The sequence below is a fragment of the Chanos chanos genome, chromosome 1 (genome assembly GCF_902362185.1).
Source record: "Chanos chanos chromosome 1, fChaCha1.1, whole genome shotgun sequence".
Lineage (NCBI taxonomy): Eukaryota > Metazoa > Chordata > Actinopteri > Gonorynchiformes > Chanidae > Chanos > Chanos chanos.
This window is the reverse complement of record NC_044495.1, coordinates 21,979,630-21,993,707: the sequence shown is the minus strand read 5'-3', so window position 1 is coordinate 21,993,707 and position 14,078 is coordinate 21,979,630. Positions and strand designations below refer to the sequence as shown.

General features: G+C 42.1%; 1 protein-coding gene across 2 annotated transcripts in view; it reads left to right on the top strand.

Annotated features, from left to right (window-relative positions):
- The first annotated feature begins 3,727 nt into the window (after positions 1-3,727).
- The window catches only part of LOC115815214 (putative homeodomain transcription factor 2), a 41,971-nt gene continuing 31,620 nt past the window's right edge, over positions 3,728-14,078 (top strand). For both annotated transcript variants that reach the window (XM_030778177.1, XM_030778183.1), the window contains exon 1: positions 3,728-3,843. The gene's annotated coding sequence lies outside the window, so the exon portion shown is untranslated. The remainder of the gene's footprint in view (positions 3,844-14,078) is intronic.

The window sequence follows — 14,078 nt, the reverse complement described above, 5'->3', positions numbered from 1 at the left end:
AGTAGTTGCTAAAAAGGTTCTGTGGGAGACTGGGTGGTTGCATTTTATCCCACTTGTTGACTATATTTATATAATCTTTTCTATATATTGGCTTCAGTCCTTCCTACATTCTAACTAACCATTTTGATTTGCTGAGTTTACTGAGACTTTTCTCTAATCAGGAGCCTTGAGTTAAAAATAAGTACATTTGCATCATGAAAACCCACAAAAATGTGGCGTCTCCAGTGAAGTGAATGAGGACATCTGACCATGATACCATATGTTTTTATAAGGACATACTCTCTCCTTAGCTTTGATGAAATGGTAAGATTATTCCCAGGCTTTTATTATACGTGTGTTACATAACACAGCCACCCACAGGCCCATGTCTGGTCCTGATGAGCTCAGCACTTCTGCTTTCTGAGAGTAGTGCTGTGAGCATGCAGCTGGGTTTGATTCATCCAGTGTATGTTTATCCCCTTTCAGCTGACCCTGGGCCCTCTCGGATGTGTGGACAATACAACAGAAGGTAAGGGTGACGTTGACCCCTTTGCAGTTAAGGGCACAAACACTTCGGCTACCGAGAAGGAGATCCCCTGTGAGAGGAGAGGGTGAAGGCGGCTTTTGAGGATGGTGGATTGTGTATTTCTGCTTGTGCTCAGATGTTGACTGTCGGTTCAGAGAGATTTGGCCTGTGTCACATGAGTACAAGTTGTCTCTGAAGGTTGTAGTGTCTGCCTGGGTTCCTTTTGTAAAGACATGACGTAAACCAAGAGAGAGTGAATAAAGTAAGCTGAGACAGTTGATAATATGGGTTTGAGAATTTCTGAATTAACCAGAAGAGGGAAGTAGAGATTTGAAAAAGGGTAGATTAAGATTCAGAAACGGATGCAGTTTGCTTCTAGATCTGTAGCGCAAAATAAATTATACGTGTAATTACAGTTTATTTCTTTTAGGGGTTACTCAGTCCCAATCCCTCCTCTGACTTACTACCATACACAGTTCAGTTATCATGATCACCCTTACCTTCATACATTTATCATGTTACACTTATCATGATCATTCCTGTTGCTTGCTCATATGAATATGTTCTGTGTTTTTTTTACAATCAGAGTCCACAAGCTAGATCACATTGAATTGTGCAGAAGTGTGTGAGTATGTCACTTGTAAGATTGCGCAGGGCTCACTTTGATAGAGGCATGTGTAGGTTAACTGATGTGTGGAATGCAATATTTAGATCCTAACTGTCCCTGGCTCTCTCAGAGCAGTTTCACTGTGTCAAATGAATAGGTGTGGTCTTTGATGGGCTTCTGACCTCTGTGAATGTCCAGTACTGAAAACTGAATGGCCAGGTGCCGCCATCTCCTCTCACAACATGGTATTACGTGTATAGATGCTGTTTCCTTAAATGCATCTTTGGATGCTGACCCATTTATTTGGCATGTTTATTTACAAAACCTTCTGAAAGACAATATAAACAGTACAGGTGATGACCGCACTACAAAAGGATGTAATGACATATTGTCATCAGAGTTATCAAAATTGCTGAAAAGGCAGGGGCCAGTATCAGCCCCAGTAGCATGTGACATGTCAAGTCTCTGTGCAGCAAAGCAACTCTTTTCACAACCATTCATCCTTGTTTCTGCTTAATGTTACAAGTCAGAATCTGAGCTTGTCTGTTTCCTAATTTCAATTACTGGCCTTTCATAATTAACCACGGTATCAGCTAACATATCCATCCAACTTTTAATGCGTACCTTCTTTGCCTAAACAATAGCAGACACGCCAAGAAAAAGACAAAGGACCTCAAAAATGAAAAATAAATAAATAATTCTGATGAATATAGTTGAAAGTATTAAAAATTCTCCATTGACAGCACAGTCTCATTCTCTATAGATAAGGTGTGTCTGTGATTCAGTGTAAAAACATGTGGCCGGTGTTGTGGGAGCCCCATCTCTTAGACTAAGCCCCTGCAGTCAGGGAAGACATAACAGCCCAGTTCTACCATGGCTCCAGTGAGCACCATCCGAAGGGGCACACAGACAAACACCAGGCGCAGTGCTATCAGATGATCAAGGTGGGCACACGGTGTGAGACAGAAGGTACCAGCCGTTTCCTCAGAGGGCTTAGTGGGCCAGGGCATGGGTCACACGTGGCCTTACACTGACCCATCGTGCTGACAGCCAACATGAGAGGAAAGGTGCAGACCCAGGCAGGGAGGACAACAAGGAACCGGTTCCACTGCACTTTCCCATTCAGCTTCAGAACCAGCAGGATAAAGAAGACCAGGGCAAAATGCCAGAGAGTAAGTGAGGGACATCTTAGCTCAAACAGGGGGCAGGAACATCAACAGCACCCTGAAGATCAAAGTTCATTCTCACGTCATTCCAATGAATTACCACATTTTTAAAATTATAATTCAGCGCTGGTGTCCCATACTGAATTTGATCATCTGATAAAATGTTTTCATTTTTTTTTCCTGAATGTTTAAATTTTGCCTGTATTTTCCTTACTTTTTGTTGCACTTTTTATTGCCAAATATAGCATATATTGGTCTCCTATTAACTGAAATTTGCATCTGTTAAATATGTAGAATCCTACGTCAACAGATGCAGCCTTATTGATGCACCGTCAGGAGTTGTATGATTTATCGTCATTATTATATATATATATTTTTAATCAATATTTCAACACTTTTAACACATGGGGGAAAAGTTTCGGATATGTTAACGTTTTTGAAAATCGGTCTGCTACCTGGATGTACTTATATTTACCACACCTCGTAATACGTTCACAAATATACAACACGAGGGTAAACATTGCTTTTAATTTGCACATTCCTGTAATCCGACACCACCTTGATGGAGAATTCGCTGCCTGCACCTCGGGCTAACTAGGCTATAGCGATTTCGCTTGCTGGGAACGCAAATCGTTGTATCCACGCAATGACTTGCTGTGAGAGTAAATCTACCTTGGGGTAATAAATAAACTTTGTCCTCTTAATTTTCGCCTGTGCGTTGGCTGACGGGATATCATTACAAGAACAATCGATATTTTACTACATACGTGGTTAATTTTAATGTTCTCCTGTGCATATCGTGTTTATTATAGCAGCGAAATGGACAATCAAGTAATATTGCTACCATGCATATCTTATTCTTACTGGTCGTTGGACGATCTTACTGTCAATCACTGTTTATATTGTATTTCCGGGTACAAAGGATTGTGCGGTAAGTATCGAATATATGCACAATTTTTTCATGTGTGACTGTCACCCCTGGAACAGACGACCACAAGAGGGAGTAACGACATCATTTTGAAATTAGTTCGATAAGCGCTATGTCTTAACATTGTTTTCGTACATTATCATGTGAATGTGTTGCTGCAGCTACAGAGACTGAGCGAAGTCTGAGCAGAGTGCAAAGGTTCTGATATAAATGGATGAATCTATGCTGGTCTACATTTGTTTGTGTTCATGCCAAGAAGTTGACTGAAGTGTGACCTCTTCAACCCCTGTAAATGCGTTTAAATTACCCGATGACGAATATAACTACTAAACCTTGGCTTCTTGAGTAGCTTAGGCATACCCAGTATGGTGCTAGTTAGCGTCAAAAACGAATGCCTTAGAGTTGTGCCACAAATTAATGTGCGCATATATTCAGTTCACCTCGGTAGAAAGCAAGAATAAAGCTGGTTGTAATTGTACAGTAAACGGATTTGAAGAGGTCACTAAAAGAAAGGGAAACCCCTCTTCTCCATAAGATAACGCATGGTAGCATCTCTGTGATATAACCGATCTAAGAGAGCACGGTAGCATTTCGATTCATCATCCGTCTGAATGCCGACGTTGGACGATTTACAGAGGTAAAGCGCATTCATCTGAATATTTCCCGTATGTCTGCCAAGTATGCTGTGGTCAGAAATTTGGCATTTGTTTTCCAATGATACTTAAAAGATTTGTCTAATATTTTACAATCCGACTAAACAACGTTCCATAGAGATTTGTCACAGCAATGCTGGTCTGCTTGTTTGAAATTTTACCCGTCGCGGCGGAGCGAACGGTGGTAGATTGTACAACCGGAGACAGAGATGGACACAGATTTTGTTAACTTGTCTGCGAGACAAGAGACCCAACCGCCACTAATAATAAGACCGACAAGACACATACATCGGCTTAAATTACACGTCACGACGATTCATAGCATACTTATAGACTGTATGTAATTGTCAACCATTGCTCTTTTGTTGTTAGTGCTTCCATGAAGAGCTCTGCACAACCGTTTTTCTCATTTCTTTTTCTCATTTCTTTACATGGTACGCGAATCAAAATTCACAACCGCATCCTTTCAGCTGTGCGTTATAAATGGACTCTCCAGTCCACTGACAGATCATACTCTCCTAGGACAACCTCATCTCACTCTACACACCGTTGTTTGGCAGATCGATTAAACCATATTCATCGCCTAAACAATTTTGACAGGATATTATGATGTTTTCTGTGGAAAAATTGAGCATAATCCCAGATGTTAAGCATTTTTGTTCAAACAGTAAGATACATGAATGCAGCACAAGTTGTCTGTGAAAAGTCTCACTGACACAGAATGAATGTCTCTTACCAAAATATCAATAATAACAAAAATTATTTTCTTAGTTCTGACTAATGAATTCCATTATAGTTTTCTATTTGTCTCAGTGACGCTGCTTTTGAAATTATTCATAGCAATTTTATTGCCTCAGAAAAAGGCAAGACCAAGCAAAATACAACATGTCACTTTTACAGTTAGTTGCCATTTTGACAGCTGTTTTGACATTTGTTTTTACACTTGATAAATTAATTGTAACGGGAGATGGGAATTTCTCTATCTGCTAACGCCTGACTTGCACACCTCAGTCCCTGAAAATGTTGAACAGTGCTTAGATCCTCTCAGTGGTTCCTTTTTTACCCAGTATGCTTCTCCCACTCTCTCCCAAAAAGTCAATCTGGGTTAAATTGACAGGCTCACGTAACCAAAGGGCTTAGGGCCACAGAGTGTCATGTAAGGTTTCACCTATTTAGGGTTCTTGTAAGTGGATTTGCATCCTCATTTGCCTGTCATATGCAGTTCACTGGGGCTTTAGTCTGCTGTGGTTTCTTATCTGCCTTAATACCATGGTCGTCTGACAACCGCACTGGCACGGTGGATACAAACCCTTTAAAATAAAACAGTTGTGGTCTTCACTGAAAAGAAATGATTATCCTCTCAAATTCTAGACCAACCATTCATGTCATGAGATTGATATTGATATTATTATTTTGAGCGAGAGGTTGTATAACTGATGAGCACATATGTGTTCAAGTGCAGCCTGTGTCACTATGACCTCATGTCTAGCCAATTTGTCAGACTTGTGCCCATCAGTGCTTGGTGTTTGACTGCTCTGTTTTGCTCAAGTGGAGGACTGTAGATACAAGGCTGTCCGTTGGTACACTCGCTTGTAAGCTACAAGTTAGCCTCTGTGGCCTTGCCACCAATGGCCTTTGTCATTTGTGCATTGCCTCCTATCCTTTTCTACCTCAGCTTTGTGTAGGTGATGTTTTTGCTTCTTCTCTCTGACCCTATCAGCCACTGTGACTGATGCAGTCAATGCAGCAGCCCAGGAAAGAATATTGATTTGACCTTGAATGAGAGAGGAGCCCATCTCCTCTCTCTCTCTCTCTCTCTCTCTCTCTCTCTCTCTCTTTCTCTCATAGGCCACACTGTGGATGTATATCCTCTCTCACACATCATGACCTTTAGTATTTGCCCTTTAGTATTTAGCCTGTATTTGCCCTCCTCCTCGAATTTTATCCTGGTGGACATATCAACAGCATAAACTGTGCAGTGAGAAATTTGTATAAGATACTGAGTCAGACTTTGAGAGTATGTTTACAGCCAGTGAGTTAAGCCTGAAAAAGGGTGATCTCCATGGTATACCCACACTGCCTTTAAAGGGACACAGTGCCCAAACACACTCCAGTTTGAAAAACTAAAGCTCACTGTCTAATTATTTAAAAGAAATACATACATAATGGTTTACTGTTACTCTACACAAGTTGAGCATGAGTGTAATGTAAATGGAACATGATGCATTCTTTCTGGCCTTGCTGGCTTTGCCCTGTGAAGTGAGACATTTAGTTGGCTGACAGCATGCACTGAATATCCAAAGAGATCACTTTTTCCAGCCTGTGTGGAAACAAGTGTTTGTGTATTCATCAACCCCTCATGCCTGTGTCACATCGGATTGTGCGCGCGTGCGTGTGTGTGTGTGTGTGTGACTGTGAACCTTTCAGGCTGTGGCTCTTGGCTTTGCACACATGCACTACTCTGTCAGGCATTTCCACACTAATGTTACCATCACGTAACACCTCTCTCTCCCTCTGTCTTCTCTGCCATGACCGTCTGTGGCCTTTCATTTTGACAACCTCCTGTTCTGTTACTGTGTAGGATCACTCAGGTGGAGACATTAACACTGAAGTGTTGACGGATATTTTGGGCTTCCTTCCACAGAACAATCCGTTGAATAACTTGTGCCGAGCTGTTTTTGCCTCCTCAGAATAGAGAAGGATTAGGCCACTTGCTTCTTCCTTGAGCTTACTGAGATTTCACCTCACTGAGTTCACAGCACCTTTTCTTTCCTCTAGTTTTTTTTACCACACACAGTGCATTTCTCTTTCCCTTCATTCACATGGTGTTGTTCAGGACAAAGGTGACCCAAAATTTGGCAGAGTGCACAGTGCACCCATTGAACTGTATATGTACTTGTGTTGTGTATTCAATTGAAAGAAGGCCTTGGCTATTTTTGACTTTGTGTGGTTGACCTGTTAGAAAAGCTCACTGAAGGTAGAGTGAAAACACACTAAAGAGCATCTCTGAAAAGTGTTATGTAACTGTCATTATTATTGACCTTCAGGACACAAGACAGACCGCTTTAAACGCTTCCTTTCAAGGCCACAGTAATGTCTCAGGTCAGCCGGGCTATTCTGGTGTTTCATTTTGGGTTGAGTAAAAGGCCAGTTAATGTTTGTTTATCTGTGGCCTTCGTGTTTATGCCAGCGTAAATTGGGTTGTCTCTGCTGCAGTATTTTACTGAAATGATGGCACGTGGTGGAGAATGGTTAAGGTTTATGGCAGTACGTTGGTGACGGTGTTGACGACGCCTATGCGCCTCTCTTTTATAGTACTGAGCTTCCTCTGCTTTTGTCTGGGACAACGTGACTGTGTCAGCTGCCCCCAGCTGTCTCTGACACACACACACACACACACACACACACACACACACACACACACGTTTGTATTGATATCTTAGTGGGGATACTAATGGGGTAGATAGACTCCCATTATCTTGTATCTAAAGAGTACTGACCTATCCCTAATTCTAAACCTAACCCTAACCTTTACCAAAGAAATATATATTCTGACACTTTTTTTTACCAATAACAACAATATAGTTTAGAAAAATGTTGGTCTGCTAGTGGGGAGCAGCATTTTGGTGCTCACAAGGCACTTTTGCCAGATTATGCTATCTTACTTTGGACTTTTAGTCACACACACACACATGCACGCACTCACTCTGTCTCTCTCTCTTGCCTATCACACATGCAGCTTCAAACATGCTCACCCACCGACACATAACAATTCAGGCAGACTCACACACAGATTCACACAGACTAAAAATAGGCAAGCACACTCACACACACTCATACACTCACACTCTCTCTCTCTCTCTCTCACTCACTCTCTCTCTTTCTCTCTCAGACAGCAAACTGGTCACATTTAAAAGTTCCAGAGGAGAGTCACACTCCTGTTCAGTCACCATCCTGTGAACCATCTTTATAGCAGCTTCGACCCTGCATAGATTTACAATGAGAGAATATTCCGTGCCACCAAAGGTCAGCATAAAAAAAACAACAAAAAAAACACCCTCAGCCCTTAGAGGAGATTGACGTCGTGAACCCGTCTGTGACGCAAGCCCTTTCATCTTAAATGTAAAAACATGTACTGCGGGTCTCTCCACTCTGCCATGTCTATAACAGGGAGGCCATTGTCTGTGCATGTGGTCAATTGTGAGACGACTTCTTGTGATGACTCCTCCTCTCTTGAGTACTCTCTCTCTCTCTCTCTCTCTCTCTCTCTCTCTCTCTCTCTCTGTTGAATGGGCTGTGCACACTCTCAGTCTCCCAGCTGCTGGGAGCGTGTGCAGCTGGCTTTCCTGTGCCACTGGGGTGGGTGGGTGAAGGTCTTCGGTGTGGCTTCTGAATCTCAGTGGCAGGTGTTTCGGTTTGGGGGGGGTGTGAAGTGGGGATAGATATACACTGAGATGCTGGAAGCGCAAAAGAAGGGTGGTTCACTTGGAGAAGTTATTGACTTCTATTCAGTGGTTCTCAGAGCAGAGTTGAACAGGGGTTTGTATGTCCATTTAGCCTTCAGTTTAAGGTTTGCTCCTAATTTTAAGTATGGCTACCTTTGTACATTCATAAGCAGACAGATAAAACAGGGGATGAGTACTCACACTCACATTCACTGCGGTCACTGGAACAGATAGTCCATGAGTTGTAAATAAGGCAGATTTAAAGTGACTTATGAAAACATAAACAATGGAAAAATACCATCTTTCGATTTTCAGTAGTCATTTGGTTAGTAAACTGAAAGTGAAGAGGGACTGTGAGCTACAGAAAGAGATCTCTCTCTTTTGGCGTGTGAGTGTGGTGTGGGTAGAGTGGGTAGATGATGAGGCTGTAGACAGTCTTATTAAAGCAGATGCTGTGACTGAGTCTTTGAGTAGCGTCATAGTGCTGTGTAAGCACCTTGGGGCTGCTGCTGCTGCTAGACGGGGTTTTCATTAAAGCTCATAATTCAAAGCATCAAAACTTCTCAGTGACTAAACTCAAAGGTTAAACTCTAGTGTAGTGCGTGTGGCAGGGTGGAGAGCGGCTTTTGGTGTGCTGTTAGCAGCTGTACTGAATTTGGGTGAGTCCTCTCGGGTAGTATTCGTGAGCAGACTCCACAGGGCGCTCGTCTTGTTCTACTTTAGTCAGTCAGAGGGATTTGACCTTTGAGGGCCAATAATGTGAATGAATGAATTTGTGATGCATTGTATTGGTATTTAATAGTGCTGGTACACCCTGTGCATTGCTTTGCCTTGTAGCTTTAAACATATGTATATTCTGCATTATATTTTTTGTGCGTGCGTGCGTGCGTGCGTGAGTGTGTGTGTGTGTGTGCGTGCGTGTGTGTGTCTGAGAGAGAGTGAGGGAGAGAGACCCATTTGCAACCCTTATGCGCTCTTTACTATCTTTCTCCTAATGCCTTATGATTGTCGTATAATTGATTGTTACATCGTGAGTGTTCACACTCATTTATTTAGAGGAAAAGTCTGTGCCACTGTTGAAACACACACTGACTTCTCATCACAGTAGATGATAAAGAATGCGTCAGTGCTTTCAGTGCAGCACACACACACACACACACACACACACAGAAAGACAGCCTAGCTTCAGTTTTCTTTCCGCCGTTGCTCTCGACAACTCAGACATATGATCAAGTGGCTTTCAGAGCTAAGATGAGTTTAGCCGATCACTTTGAGTTTGGTTTATCACATCTGTGTCACCCGCCACTCGACATGGAGCGTTTCTGGAGCGCAGAGGCCGTGTTATGTAACGTCTCCAACGGTTTCTCTCACACCCCTCACAGATTCACCCCTTTTCCTCTCCCTCTGTCTCTTCAACTCCAAAACATACTTTCACTTCAGTATTTGAAACCTCATCTCTGTTGTTGTTGTTTTTTTTTTCCTATGTGCGTGCTGTGCACAGAGTATATTGAACATATCCTGAGCTGATCCTAACTGAGCAGACCCTGAATGAGTGCAGTGGGTTGTAGTTCGGGGCTGAGCTGGGGCTGAGTGCAGGAGACACGGGCAGATTGCATGCACCCTCCGCCCACGCAGCAACCCGCCCACACGCCACTGGCGACTTTCGTGCTGCATGTAGCGATATGCAAATGCTGGTTACTGAGATGCAGATAACCTGCAGAGCTCAGAGTACAGACGATCCTCGAACAAAGATAAATCACACTTTCAGGTTTCAGCTCTCTCAAGAAAAGAAACGGTTATTCGCGTAAAGGCCTTAACACACGTTACCTCTCCTGTAGGATTTAGGAGATTGAAAGAAAATCAAATGAAGCCTGAACAAGTGTCAGATTACCGTAGCGATTTTATTAGCGATTTTATTATTAAAAAATGTATTTCATTGCATGTGGTCAGTTTACACCACAAAGACCACGGATCCTGAGCCGCACTGTCCCTGTGAAGCGCTTTGCCCTCGTTACGTGGATGACATCTTCCTTTATATTTCTCACTTTCTCATGCATCACTCTCTCATATGCACTCGCTGGTTTGTATATTGGAGAAGTGGTTTTGTGTCATCTAGTAGCTAATATAAGGATGTGTTTAACAATGCAGAGTATTCACACTGGAATGGCTTGTAGAAGAGGTTTAATACCAGACCTTTCTTTAATCTACCGTAAGGCTGACTCAGAATACAGAGACAGTCTGAATAATGAAAAACACGTTTCTCACAAAAACAGAATCCTGTACAAACAGGAAATCATTAATTGCACCGCCCAGATATGTAAATCTAACACGGGCTATGTGATAAATATGTGTTCATTACTGCTCTACCTTAATACTGTATTGAACTAAATGCATTAATGTATGCAAGTTATACTTTGAGGGATATGGTGACACTATAGAAGCTAATGTATTAATAATTTAATTATGTTTGGATACACATTCAGTAGTTTTTTGGTTTTGGATAACTTGGACAAGCGTGAAGATCTAAAACTCTGGAACATTTTGCATAGTTTATATATGTGGCATTATCTCTCTGAGCAAGGCTGAGGTTGAACCAGTGTGTTGTCAGAAGCGACTGTTTATGATGAAATGGACCTTGCTCTGTTTACAAGAGGTGGCTTATCCTTCTGTCGCTATATTTAACTCTGGGGTCTGTGACAGCTATTTGAGCATTTCCTGTGTCAAAGATTAGTCATAAAGGCTTGAAATAGACACTGATATCTATTTGGATGTTATGAAATCTTATGTGGCAGGGAAATTTGGAGTCTCCTTATGGAGAGTTACTAAGTCTCAGAGACCACAAAACTGTGATGGATCTTTTTCCTTTATTACATGATCACAGGAGAAGTACACCTCAGAGATGAAGTGCAGTTCTCACTGAGGTAAAGGAGTGGAGAGCTTTTCATACAGCGAGACAAACAAGTCCAAGGACATGTGTAGGGGTTTCCAAGATCATTTTTCTCACGGAGCACAGGATATTTGGTGTTCGCTCTCAGGTGTGACAGACACAAAGAGGCCTTGTCTTCTACATAATAAATGCTTATTGTTCTAACACACAGATGCATTTTGCAGCATATAGTAATGAAGCAAGCACAGGTCCCTATAATATTAATACTTCACCATGACAACAGTCATGGGGCACATTTTCCTTCTAAAAGTTGCCGTAATAATGCAAAGTCCTAATGCAAAGTTCTATTTTTCCTATACATACATACATAAATACATACATATAGACATACATACATACATATATACGTGTGTGTGTATGTAACCATGCTAATTTCTTTCTGACTAATCCTCCTTCTTTCCTTTCCGACTTTTCCTTTACAGAATTCTTATGTGCTCCACACAGTTATAGTTTTATTGAAGAACATGTGGTGTTCACAGCAATCAGCGCAGAGGTTGACGCTGTTTCAGTCTCTCCCTGTCTCTCCACTCAGGCCTTGACAAGCAATTCGTTCTCCTCTGCACATTTGCTTTGTGTCTCTGGAACAGACAATCTGCAAGCATAATCTCAATCTCAGTTGCAGACTATAAATCAATCACCGTGTCTTGTCACCGGTGGGTTTGATGTATTCACTGTGGGCTTCCCCCACACTCTACCCTCCTCCTTCATTCTGCTCTTCCAGTTACATACTCAGAATTAGCCCCCTCCTCGCACATAATGGACTGTCAGACACACACGCGCGCGCGCTTGTGTGTGTGTGTGCATGCATGCATGCGCACGCCCGGCCGGTTGCAGGGTCATGTGTGCAGTATTGATGAGGGGTAGCACAGAGACAGCAGTAGAGACTCTGAATAAGTAAAGGAACAGGATCCCTTGTAAAGAACAGCCATGTCAGTCAGTGGGACACCTGAGCTCTCTGCCTGGCTCACTCAGGACAGAGACACATCCCACCATTGCAGGCTTTCACAGTACTGAAAAACCCACAAAGCACTTTTGACATCACTTTTCTCATTCCTCGTAACCGAAGCAAAATTTTACCCTTGAATGTGAAAAAGTTCGTGGCACATATATTCTTAAATCATTTTTAAACCATTTTCAATTCAGAGCCGACATCAGTAGAGTTAATCATCAGATAACTTGCACGCCAAAAGTCAGTCTGAACAAGCTGATCTTGCGACAAGGGTTAAAATGGATTATTTTTCCATATGCAGCATAAATTAATGTCCAACCAGTACATCCTCATACAGACACCTGCACCGTGTTAAACATGTTTGAAATATCAACAGGACTTTATGGCAGGCATTAGCCTCTTTGTTGGTCTTACTCAGATTTAAAAAAAAAAAAAAATTCTTTCAGTGATGTACCTGCATACCCATACAGGTTTACAATAAGATGATATTTGTCAGTTCTTGTCTATATGAAAACAAAAGGATCTGGCATGTGATGTGGTGTTGGTGTTGGTTCCTCTCTCTGTTATCTTACACATGGTCATTAGTAGCAGCAGTGCAGGGTGATTGGTTAGTATTTCTGCAGGTAACCTAAGAATATTATTTCTGAAAGCATAAGTGGGTAGGATGTGGTTTCATTTGTGTTGCAGGGTAATCACCTTTACAGCATGTGATGGAAAACATGAACACGAGCCACACACACACACACACACATACACACACACACACACACAGACACACTCAGGGGCATCCACTTCACACATGAGGATTTATGAGGGATCCTCCACCAATACCTCTACCACTGCTGTGTCATTCTTTAGTAAGTGGAGGATTAGATGTCTCTGCCCCCTTTCATCTTACACATCCCCCCTCTCCACACACACACACACACACACACACACACAGACACACGTGCTCCCTCCGCTGTATGTGAAAACTATCCGTCTCCATCATTAAAAATGCACTGGGTTCTGTGTAGGGTTACACATCATGAGTTACATGCTAACAAAATGGAGGGACATGTTTGTCACTCGCCTCTGATGTGTCCATATGAATCCAGATCCACACTGGCCTGGACTGATAGAGGCTGAAACCAGAGGTGGGCTTTGTTCAAACTGTAGTCAAACAGATAAAGGCCCGAGTACTTCAGGGGTAAAGGCTGCAGGCTGGAGATTTAAGACCAGGAGTGAATCTCCAATTAGGCAGAAATAAATAGAGCTAGAATCGACAGGTCTGACGTGTCTGAGAGATTTTTATTTATTTATTTATCTGTTTTAATTCACACCTGTAACAACAGGTGTGGATTAAAACAACAAGTGTACATCGACTAATGCACCTGTTTTCTCTGTATGTTTCAGACCTGCAAACTCCTTGTAAAAAGAGAACCTGCTCATAAAGCATGCATCAAAATCTATTATTTTTGTAATTTGTGTGGGTCTTTTTTTTTTTAAATTATCCACTATTTCCAGCATTGTTTGAATTCCAGCATTGTTTGAAACACTGGCCCTGACCTTGGCTGCAATGTTAAAATGTATTTAGTCATAATGAAGGCTAAAGGACACTGAGCTGGTGGGAGGCCTGAAGGAACCATGTCTGGTAGCATCACACTCTGTTCACTGGTGGACTTATCTAAAGCATTTCATCATAAGTCTTTATGTAATGTTTATTCCCAGTGTTGCATAACAGACACCATCCCGCTTCTCAAATCCTGCCAGCAGTCTCTCTCTCTCTCTCTCTCTCTCTCTCTCTCTCTCTCTCTCCCTCTCTCTGAGGGATTATGGAGTAAGTCCTGAACTACCCCTGATTGTCGCGTACAAAAACATTTGGCCCGTATATTTGTC